We start from the raw sequence: 12,252 nt of genomic DNA, 5'->3' as shown, positions 1-12,252 counted from the left end.
TTACTATAGTCTTACATGTCTACATGATGTAGACTTATAGAAAGGTAACTACGATCACCCATATACTAGACCTTATCATCTCGAGCCCTGCCTGAAAATGGCGGGTATGGGCAGATTTTGCCTGCCTGACCTGTCCCGGTTTTAATTTTTCTGGACGGGTTTTGGGTAACTTAATATTTGTTATACGCCATTTGTAAATAAGAATTTGTGATTTTAATTTTTATTTCAGGTACTTTAACAATAAATATTCTCATATAAAAAGTATTAATTTCATCCGAAATAATAAGTTAGGATAGCACTATAAGTCATTAAGTATATTAGAACAACTCCAATAGTTAAAAAAGGATATGCTTACAAAAAAAAAATGAATATGTAAGCAGGTAGCCCATTATTGGTATACACTACTCCAATGGTGAGCTACAAGATGTTGTGGCTATGTTTGCCACATCAAATTTCTAACTACAATTGATTAAAACTACAAATTATCACATTGGTGTGCTACAATACTTTGTAGCTCCCTATAATATTTAATTTAAATAATTTATTTATTTGAGCTATATTTTTTTTGAGCTACGTAGCCCAAAATAGCTTCAATGTTTTCACATCTGCTTATGTCATTGTTGTACCAATGGTGGGCTACCTGCTCACATGCTCATTTTTTTTGAGCAGGTCCATTTTGTAACCATTGGAGTTGCTCTAAGCAACAGTTAAAAGCTTGTAGCTATTTTGGACAGGTAGCTCAATAAAAATATAGCTTAAATAAATAAATTATTTAAATTAAATATTATAGGGCCCACCAATGTGAAAATGTATAGTTTTAATTAATTGTATCTAAAAATTTAATTTGACAAACTTAGCCACAACATCTTGTAACTCACCATTGGAGTTGCTCTAACCAAATGCCTAATACCGGAGATATCTAACCTTTTAGTTGGGCCCAAACCCGTCAAGCTTTTATTTACAGAAGCCTTTTGTACTGTTTTGCTTCTAGCTGTGGAGTTGTGGGTTGTGGGCTAATGATCAGAATTCAGAATACCCTTTCTTTCACCCTTCCTTTTTGTTTTTTGTTCTCCTATTAACTGTAAGTATTTTCATAGCATGTTTTTTGTGGGTTGATGTTTTTTTAACTTTTTAAGAACACAAGTGAGATCTTAAGTAAGTAAGAGAAACAATATAAGATTAAAAAAATATATCATTTATAAAAATAGTGTAAATATTTCGGGACGACTTTATAAAAAGCGGTGAGAATATTCCAGGACGGAAGGAGTATGTAATTATGTACAACTAGGGGAGAGGATCGGTGTAAAACAATAAAAAAAAAAAAAAGGAAAGAAAATAAAGTAGGTAAACATATTAGGGAATAAATCATAAAAATAAAAGTTTCGATTTTATGATTCTTTTTCCTTAAATGGTTAGTGGTAGAATATATAATTACTTAAAATGTTAATTCATCAATGATTGCTGAAGATATGCACCAGCTAGGTGCTAGAATATACGGGTGTTTATGCACGCAATTCATGTAAAGTTTTTTACGAACAAAAACTACAATTCTACTAAATATTCAGTAAGGATATTATAGACATCCTACGTGGACGGTGGATCATGTCCTCAATAGTTCCAAAATTATCATCGTTTAAAATGTCCATACAATAAATTTTGTAACCTATTCATTAGGTGCTCTAGATAGAAGAAATACTAATTATATTTTGTTGCGAAAACTCAATTAAAGGGAAAAACCGGGCGGTCAAGGTAAAAGTTCATTTTATTAAATAGGAAAGAAATCACTTTTTATTTTGAGAGGAGAGGGAAAGATATATTCATAAATTAGGAAGGAATTAATATCAAAAATAAAAACCCAAATACTAACCAACAGTTTACAAGTATATAAAGAACCAAAACTTTAACATTTTGCTCACATCATTATAATAGTTGATAAATAAACCCTTTATTTTCTCTATTTTTTTAGAACAAGAATCTCTAGTATTCAAGAAATGGTCGGAAAGACATGGTTTATGATTCTCATGTTGGTGCTACTATTTTTCTCCTGTGGTAAGAGCAAAAATACTTTATATTACAATAGTTATACTTGGAAATTGATTTTGATATGCCCATTGATAGAGCACATGAAACTGTGCTCTACTTACATAGAGGTGTGCCAAAATTAATTCTCGTTACCTTCATTGCCAAAATAATTTGTATACATTAATTAACCAATATTTTTTTTAATTGTAAAAAGAATATGAATTCTATGCTCTTTAATGTTTTGATTTTTGAATTTGATTCAAGCATGTATGATGCATGCTCTAGGGGGTGTGCAACGATATGGGATACGATCCGTAATTTCAAATGTGATCCTAATGCGATGCGAAAATTTCGGGATCCAGATTTTTGGATGGGATAATCGAAAATTCAATCCCGTTCCGAATTTCAAAAATATATATAAAAAAATCACGTTTTACTTGAATTTTTAATTAATCGAATATTTAATCTGAAATATCCTAAACCTTAAAATAGGATTGGGTTGGATTTTTCTAATTCTTCTTTAAATTCTGAAATATTTCGGATATCCAAAAATGGGAAAAAAAAGTTGATCCGAAAATCCGATTTTTTTTTCCGATCCAATGTAACTCTTACTAGTTTGTTGTATATGCGAAGTCGCGGACATACACGTTTACTAAATAAATTATCTTTATATTATATTTATTGAGTAACTTTCAGTCATTTTAAGTTTCACCTTACTTATTTATTGTACACCGGACTTAATTAAGAATTTGTGTTTCCGATCCGTTTATTGCAGGTACTTTTGCTATTAGCATAAAGTCTGAAAAAACAATACTTTACGAACATGTTGGACTAAAAGGAGGCGAATATGGAAAGTGTTACTATATGCCTAAATGCAAGCTTGATGATTGCGTGAATTTTTGTAAACCAAATCCACCTAGTTGCATGACCGATGATTCTTGTTGCTGCTACTAAACTCATGTTGTTGCAACTTTGAAAGTATTATCTACTTCGATCTACACATACTTATATTAAACAATGCATTAAACTTTATATTGCGAATGTGCGCCTATTATTTTTCATCAATCTCTTTGCTATAAAATTTATGTACGCGATGAGTAATTTTATGAAAGTTTCGATTTTATGATTCTTTTTCCTTAAATGGTTATTGGTAGAATATATAATTACTTAAAATGTTCATTCATCAATGATTGTTGAACATATGCGCTAGCTAGGTGCTAGAATATACGGGTTTTTATGCACGTAATTCATGTAAATTTTCGTACGAAGAAAAACTACAATTCTACTAAATTTTTTGGTAAGGGTATTATAGACATTCAACGTGGACAGAGGACCTTGTCCTCAATAGTTCCCGGATTATCATTGTTTAAAATGTCCATACAAAAAATAATTAGTATTTCTTCTATCTATAAATAACTAGGTGCTCTAGATAGAAGATATACTAATTATTTTTTGTTGTGAAAACTCGATCCTTTTTATTTAAGGGAAAGATTGGGCGGCCAAGGCAAAAGTTCATTTTATTAAATAAGAAAAAAATCACTTTTTATTTTGAGAGGAGAGGGAATGACATATTAATAAATTAGGAAGGAAATCATATCAAAAATATAAACCCAAATACTAACCAACAGTTTACAAGTATATAAATAACCATAACTTTAACATTTTGCTCACATCATTATAATAGTTGAAAAATAAATCCTTTATTTTCCCTATGTTTAAGTGACTAATTGATTTTGTAAAAGAAAATTTTGTTCAATTACAAAGTTGTGTCCCGTAATTTTTTTAAAAAAATTCCACGATGGTGTATAGAAATGAAACAAAACGTCTAGGCTCCGTTTGGTAGAGTGTACAACGTTTTCATTGTAAAATGATTTTTCATGGAAAACATTTTTCAAGGGAAAACACAATTTCAAACTAGTTTTCCTTCGTTCAGCTTAAAGGAAAATGGGAGAACATGGTGAAGATTGAGGGGAAGAAAGGAGAGGGAGGTAAGGAGAAAAGAAGGAAAAGTGATTTCCCTCCCTTTCAAATGGAAAAGGGTTTTCCACCTTTGAATAAGGGATGAAAAATGATTTTCCATCCCTTACCCAACCAAACAACGTAAAATGATTGAAAAAGGGAAAATCGTTTTTCATGAAAACGTTTTACGACCTACCAAACGGAGCCCTAATGTCAAGGAAAAGCAAGCAATAAAGGTGTAAAAGTAGAATAGTAGGAGTACTGCATTCTATTAATAAGGTGTAAAACCACCAGAAAACAAACCACTGTAAACATTACATTAAAATTCATAATTCAGCCAAAATTGGTTTGTGATACATTTTACATCCCGTTTTGTAGAACATAGGAATTATATTAGCATGAGGTAATTAGCATCATAAAATAGAAATAGTATCTTACAAAGGTACCAAATGCTACCAAAAGAGAAGTTAGACAATTAGCATTAGGGATTATATACTTCATCCTGACAATTAGCGTTAGGCATCAACTTGAGGAACCAACTTCCTACTTCAATTCCGCCTCTGTAGGGAACAATTCGTGAAGAAACTTATCCTGATCATCCATCGACAACAGTAGCCATAAATCAACTCTCATGCTGTTGATTTGAAAATACTCTACAGACCGGATCATATTAGCCATAGACAACCGCTCAAGTTCGTTAAGCTCAACCAGTCGCATGGTGACAAATATGAACAAATATGAACTGAGATTGAGAGGAAACGAAGAAGAGAGAGAAGCAATGTGTTTCTTGTTATTGCAAATCTTGTTAACTGATTATTACAGCAAAGCAGAATATAAATAGTAATGAAAGCTTCTAGATTATTCTATAAGTTGTTATAACTAACTCCTAAAAACTAGGAGAGGAGAATAACAGAATGTGTGCATGGAAGCAACATCACATCATGCAACGTGAACTTTATGAAGCAAAGAAATAAAAGCTAAAGCTATAACTAACATCCCCCCTCAAGATTGAGCATCACAAGCTCCAATCTTGGACAATAATGTCTGAAATTGTGTAGAAGAGAGAGGTTTAGTAAAGATGTCTGCCAATTGCTGCTGTGTAGGTAAGTAAGATAGGTGAAGTAATCCTTCCAACACTTTATCTCTAGTAAAGTGACAATCGATTTCTATATGCTTTGTTCTTTCATGGAACACTGGATTTCTGGCTATGTGCAAAGCTGATTGATTATCACAATGCAATGTTACTGGCTTTAGATTGTGCACTCCCAAATCTTCCAATAAGCTTACAAGCCAAGTAACTTCAGAAGCTGCTGCTGCCATTGCCCTATATTCTGCTTCTGCAGAAGACTTAGAAACTGTGCCTTGCTTTTTAGACTTCCAAGAAACTGGTGAGCCACCAAGTAATAGAATATACCCTGTGATAGACCTTCTAGAATATGGGCAAGATGCCCAATCTGAATCAGAAAAGGCCTGTAAACTGATGGTATCAGCTGCCTTTAACAATATCCCTTGTCCTGCTGTGTGAGCTAGATACCTTAGAGTATGATGAAGTGCCATAACCTGAGGTTCTCTTGGACTGTGCAGAAACTGACTCAGTGTTTGAACTGCATAGGACAGATCAGGTCTGGTGTGAGTTAGGAAATTCAACTTCCCAATTAGTGACCTGTACTTCTCAATATCAGAGTAAAGTGCACCATCTGTGTTGGATAATTTAATGTTGACAGGCAATGGAGTGATTGATATCTTTGAAGTGTCAAAACCACAATTGTCAATCAAATCTTTAGTGAACTTCTTCTGACTCAAAATGATACCTTCTGAAGTGTATCCAACTTCCAAACCAAGAAAGTAGTGAAGTTCCCCTAGATCCTTGATGCTGAATTCTGAATGTAAGTAAGCTTTCAAGTCATGAAGTTTAGCAGTGTCTGTTCCTGTGAGAATAACATCATCTACATACAAAGCTGCTATATTAATGTGACCATCTTGCTTGTTGATAAACAAACTGTAATCATGTTTAGATTGAAGAAAGCCCTGTGTTTCCAAAGCATGCATCAACTTCTCATGCCACTGTCTTGAAGCTTGCTTCAAACCATAGATAGATTTGATTAATCTGCATACTTTCTTGGTAGGATTAGGGATGCCTTCTGGAACTTGCATATATACTTCCTCTTTTAGATCACCATGCAAGAATGCATTGTTCACATCTAGCTGAAACAATGGCCAATTCTTACTGGCAGCAACAGCAATTAAGCACCTTATAGTACTCATTTTGACAACTGGGCTGAATGTCTCTTCATAGTCAATGCCATATCTCTGATTGAAGCCTTTGGCCACTAGTCTGGCTTTGCATCTTTCTAGAGCTCCTGTTGATTTCAGTTTGACTTTAAAGACCCACTTGCATCCTATTGCCTTCTTTCCTTGAGGTAGTTCCACCAACTCCCAAGTATAGTTTCTATCTAGTGCCTCCAGTTCTTTCTTCATTGCTTCAACCCACAAAGGTTGTTGAGCAGCTTCTGTATATGTTGCAGGTTCTGTAATGTCACATGATTGAGACAAAAAAGCTTGAAACTCATCAGGGAAAGTCACATAAGATACTAGATTGCACCAGTGTTTTGTGATTGGCATGAGATCATCTTTATCAGTGTATGCTGAGAAACATTCATATGCATCTAAATACCCTGGTTTTTTGTGTGATCTGCTTGACTGTCTTGTTGGGAGAATGGATGGTGCAACATGAACATGTTCAGAATGAGAAATGGTTTCAGAATGGGATTGAGGAGAGTTAGGAGTGGAATTGGGATTAGTCTGTAAAGGAGAAGAAGAAATGGAATCTGAGGGTGAAGAATGTGATGGAGAAAGAATTGTATTTGTGAGGTCAGGTGAGAAGTTTGTGTTTGTATGATCAGATGTTTCCAAGGTGTGAGGTGGGAATGTGGTTGCAAGAGTGGAGAAATCTGGTGTATCAAAAACATCAGAGGAAAGAAGAGTTGGTAGATAAATGGCACTGGTGTATGGAGTAAGGGAAGAGTTGTGTTTGTGGTAAAGATGAAATGGGAAATGTTTTTCATGGAAATGAACATCTCTGGATACAAAGAACTTGTGTGTATCAATTTCCAGCCCTTTGTATCCTTTTTGAGTGGTTGAATACCCCAAAAACACACAAGGTGTGGCTCTGTTGTCCATTTTTGATCTACCAACCTTTGTAGTAGACACATAGCAGAGACAACCAAAAGTTCTCAAGTGTTTAAGACTTGGAGTCTGTTTGTACATTCTGGAATATGGTGATTCAAAGCCTATTGATTGAAGTGGCATTCTGTTAATCAAATAGGCTGCACAAAGAACACATTCACCCCAAAACTTCTGTGGAACTTTGGACTGAACATACAATGCCCTAGCTGTTTATAACAGATGTTTATGTTTCCTTTCCACAACTCCATTTTGCTGAGGTGTATGACTACAACTGGTTTGAATTAAGATTCCAAGTTTCAAATATAATTTCTTCATATCACCTTCACACAATTCCTTAGCATTATCAGATTTAACACACTTAACCATGACACCAAACTGAGTTTGTACCATATGTAAGAAATTTTCAATGATAGCAACACAGTCACTTTTGTGTTTCAGAAAATGTATCCAAGTAAACCTGGTGTAATCATCCACTATAGTAAAAAACTGATTACAACCAGATGGAGTGTTTACAGAATGAGGTCCCCACACATCCAAATGTATCAAATCAAAAGGACTAACAGACTTAATCTCACTGTGAGGAAAATTAAGTCTAGCTTGTTTTGCTGCAGGGCATACTTGACAAATAGTGTTTTGCATACAATCACCAATTTCATAGTTAGGATCTATGTACTTCAATTTATTGAAAGGTAAATGTCCTAGCCTTAGATGCCAGAGTTTTGCATTATCCACTGTAGATGAACAAGCTACACTACAGTTGTGTGTCTGCACAGAATGAGCTCCTTCCACCCTAGATTCTGCCAAATTGTATAGACCTGATTGCACCTCACCAAGAGGAATCAGCTTCCCTTGCTGACAGTAAACAAAACATCTGTTGTGAGTAAAATGAATTTCACAACCCAAGTCCTGACAGAGTTTATGTACATATATCAAGTTATACTTGAATTCTGGTACATGCAGCACATTGGTCAGTGTTATATCTCTATTTTGAAGGAAATAATGCCCTTGGTCCAAGTATGCATTCTATGTTAAGTCTAATAAATGCGGTTCAGTATTAATTAACAAAGTTAAATAATTCAGTGAGATCAAGTGAGCTGAATGCCTAGCTAGAGGACGCTTCAGTTCAAGTGGAATTAATGATATTAATCCACAGCTTACTCTTGACTGAACCCGTAGGGTCACACAAATAGTACGTAAACGGATCAAGTATTTAATGGCATTAAATACTCCATCTATGAATATTCGGAACCGACGGATCTTGGTTTCAGTGGGAGCTAAGATCGTCACAGGCAAGAAATGAATACTCCGGAAACGATGATATTGCCGGAAACGGAAATATGGATCGTATCGGAAATATAAATATTATCCAAGTCGTAGATGTTGCCAGAAACGGAAACATGGTACGTATCGGAAAATATTATCGGAAATGGAAATATTGCCAGAATCGGAAATATTGCCGGAAACAGAAATATTGTCAGAATCGGAAATATTACCGGAATCGGAAAATAATTCCGGAAACGGAAATATTAAATATTTGTTCGAAACGGAAATTAATTCCGGAATCGGAAATATTAAATATTATTCGTATCGGAAATGAATTCCGGAATCGGAAAATTTAATCGGAAGCGCATCGTACGAATAAGCATCGAACGAGGCCTGCCGGACGAGGCCCAGCACGAAGCCAGGCCATCGCCCAGCAAGCCAAGCGCGCCGCACAAACAGCCACGCCAGGCCCAGCGCAAGGCCAGGCCCAGCAGGCTGCGCAGCGCGCACAGCACGCGCAGCGCGCAGCACGCGCAGCGCGCAGCGCGCGCGGGCGCTGCGTGGGCTGCTGCTCGCGCGCACGCATGGGGCCCATCGTGGCAGCCGTGCGTGTGTGTGCAAGTGTTTGTGTTCGTGCACGTTTCCTAAAACATGCAGAGTTCGGTTAATGATTAAATTCCTAATTCTATTTGATAAATTAATTAAATTAGAGTTCTTGTAGGATTCTAGGTTTAATTAATTTGTATCTGAATAGGATTTCGATTCCCTTTCCATACCCCTATAAATATGAGGCTAGGGCTCACAATTTATAACAAGTTTCAAAGTATTCAAAAGTGAGTTTTTTGAGAGAAAATTAAAACACACATCTTGCTCATAAAAGTGCCGAAATTTTCTAGTACCTTAAGGGCGATTCTAGTTGGTCAATCTTAAGGCGGATCCGGACGTGCTGTGGACTATCTACGGAGGGACGACACTTGGAGTCCTAAAGACTTGTTCTTGTTCGGTTCGGGCGCAGCTAGGGAGGGCACGCAACAAAGAGTATGCATCTAAATTATGCTATATGATTATGTGTAAATAATATGTTGTCCTGGGTTAATGGTTGTTTCCGCATGATCTATGTAATGTCATATGTATCATAACCTAACAGTGGTATCACGAGGCCCTTATTATTTTCATAATCTAAATTGCATGAACATGGTTAAATATTACAAATTTGCAAGAATTAAAAGGGGTGATTAATTTTCGTAATTGTTAATTAATTGCAAATTGCGTTTATTTAATTATACGTACGCAGTTTTTCGGCAGTTTCTTCGTTACTCATCCGAATTGAGTGATTTTTGTGTCAATTCCGCATGTAAAAGGCATTCTAAAATTTTGACAAAAATAGTATTTTTCTGCCGAACCCAGAATTCTCAAATTCGAAGCCTAACTATGACTTTTCGAAGGTTTTAGTTTTTCGAATGCAAAATTTCGTAAATTTAAGATGTTAAATTAAATATTTGCGATTCTTGTTGATAAATCTTGAATTTTTGATTGACCTACTGCATATGTTTAACAAGTTTGAATGCCTAGTCTTGTTAATTATGCAATCTAATTTGTAATTATGATTAATTTGTTGAAAATTAGAATAATTTAGAATTAATTTGATTTTCATAATTAATTGTAATTTAATTAGAAACCTATGATTAAAAACCACCATAAAAATTGTAAATTTATGATAAATTTTAAATTTTTATGACCTAGACTTGAATCCATAACAATCGGAAATCAATTGGATAATAAATTTTCGATTTTTTCGCCCTAAAATTATGAAATTAATATTATTTATTAATTTGTCATTAATTTTAAATATAAAATTTTAAATTTTATGCGATTCGTTCATAAAACTTGCACGCACGAAGCAATGGACGCTTCGTGTTACCCTTAAGGGGTGTTGTATAATGCGGGCATGCGACGACGAGCAAGGGAGCTCGTCGCCCGTGCGGCACGAATGCAATGAGCAAGGGCGTAGTGCACGAGCACAAGGCAGCAGCCCTGCCTTGTGTCGTGTGCCACGAGCAATGGACGAATGGGCATGGGCGAAGGGCGAGCCAAGGCAGTCGCGTGTGGGCAGCAAGCGAGCTGCGCCACAACGCGCGCTGCCTCGCACAAGAGCGCGCAGCCTCGCGCGCAGCGAGCGCAAGCTCGCGTGCCACGAGCGCTGCGCCCAACATTGCTCGCGCGCACAGCGAGCGATGTCGCCCGCCCAACGAGCGATGTCGCGCGCCCAGCGAGCGATGGCTCGCGCGCCCAGCGAGCGATGTCGCGCGCCCAGCGAGCGATGTCGCGCGCGCACTGCGAGCGATAGCTCGCGTGCGATGAGCGCTGGCGCGCGCAGCGAGCACCAATGCGTGCGGAGGCTTGCGATGGGGATGCAGCAGCTATGCGACGAGCGCATGGGCTGCGCGCACATGGCCAGCAATGGCTGTGTGCGTGCGGCCCATGGGCGTGCAACGCGTAGGGTGTTTGCGTTACGATTAAAGATCGTTTTGAATGTTTAATTTGAAAATTTCAGTTCACGTAATTTTAATTAATTTTAAAATTAATAATTTAAATTATTTTCTTGGATTTTAATTTTGAATATTGTAATTATAATAAATGTTATTTATTCTAATTATTTTACTAAAATTAAAATCATGAATTAATTTAAATACGACTGAAATTAAATTAAACTTTTTGGATTCAATTATAAATTTATATGAGCTTTAAATTTTAATTAAATTTGTATGTTTCCGGTTGGACTAGAAATACATTTTTATGTTTAAAATTAGTAAAGCATATAAATTTATTGGTTTAAGTGGGAGCGCTTTTTAGTCATAAACTCTTGATTAGGTCTACAAATCCTTAAGGTTAAAACAACTTGATTAGAATTAATAAGGACTGAATAATTGGTAGATTATTGGTGCCCTTGATTAATTGCTGCAAATGTTTACGTGATGCATAATGTGTTTTACTAACCAGCTATGTGGGCCATTCATGATAATGAATGGGTGAATGGTATATATTGTATATGTACTGTTTTGCAGGTTATGAAGTGACTAGTATGGCCCAAATAGGATAGAAAATATGGTCTGCGTACCATTAATTTGAATGTAATTGGTCTAAAGTACCAAAGTTATTTTTCAATTCAAATATGGTCTGCGAACCATCAAATAGTTGTAATTAGTTATAGCTTATCCTATTTGAAGAAAATGGTGCCTCCCACGGAGATTTTCAAGACGGACTTTGAAGTCAAAGCTTCAAGATGAAGTCGGGCCATACTAGATCACATTTATCTTATGCATGTTTTAAGTTATTTATTGTTTTAAATATGTCTTAAAATGCATGAGATCAAAAGCTTGATTATGTTGCATGATTAAGGATTTTAGTTCACTTAAAATCTAACCAACATAGTAAGAGCCTTAAGTTCCAAACTTAAAAATTGAGTTAAAAGGTGCCATGCCAAAATATACACTTGCTTGGATATCCTTTACATCAATCTAGTAATAGTTTTCGCTCAGCGAGGTGTTACTTATTGGTCCTAAAGGGGCAAGGTACACAAATAATTGTGAGTACATGTTAGTTTTGGTGAAACTCAACGATATAAGTAAGGAGTCCTTTTATGTCGTGGCAAAATCGATAGGTTTACCTAATAAGTTCTTAGACGTACCTATCAACCAAGAGTAGTTTCTAGACTATTAGCAAAAGGCTTTTGCTTACCTAAAATGTTTTAGAATTGAGTCGACAAACTGTGCTTAATTCTTCAATGGTTTTAGGGTCTTGGAATCATTTTATTCACACCTG

This window comes from Spinacia oleracea, chromosome 5 (assembly GCF_020520425.1).
Source record: "Spinacia oleracea cultivar Varoflay chromosome 5, BTI_SOV_V1, whole genome shotgun sequence".
NCBI lineage: Eukaryota > Viridiplantae > Streptophyta > Magnoliopsida > Caryophyllales > Amaranthaceae > Spinacia > Spinacia oleracea.
Note: the sequence above shows the minus strand (reverse complement) of the source record.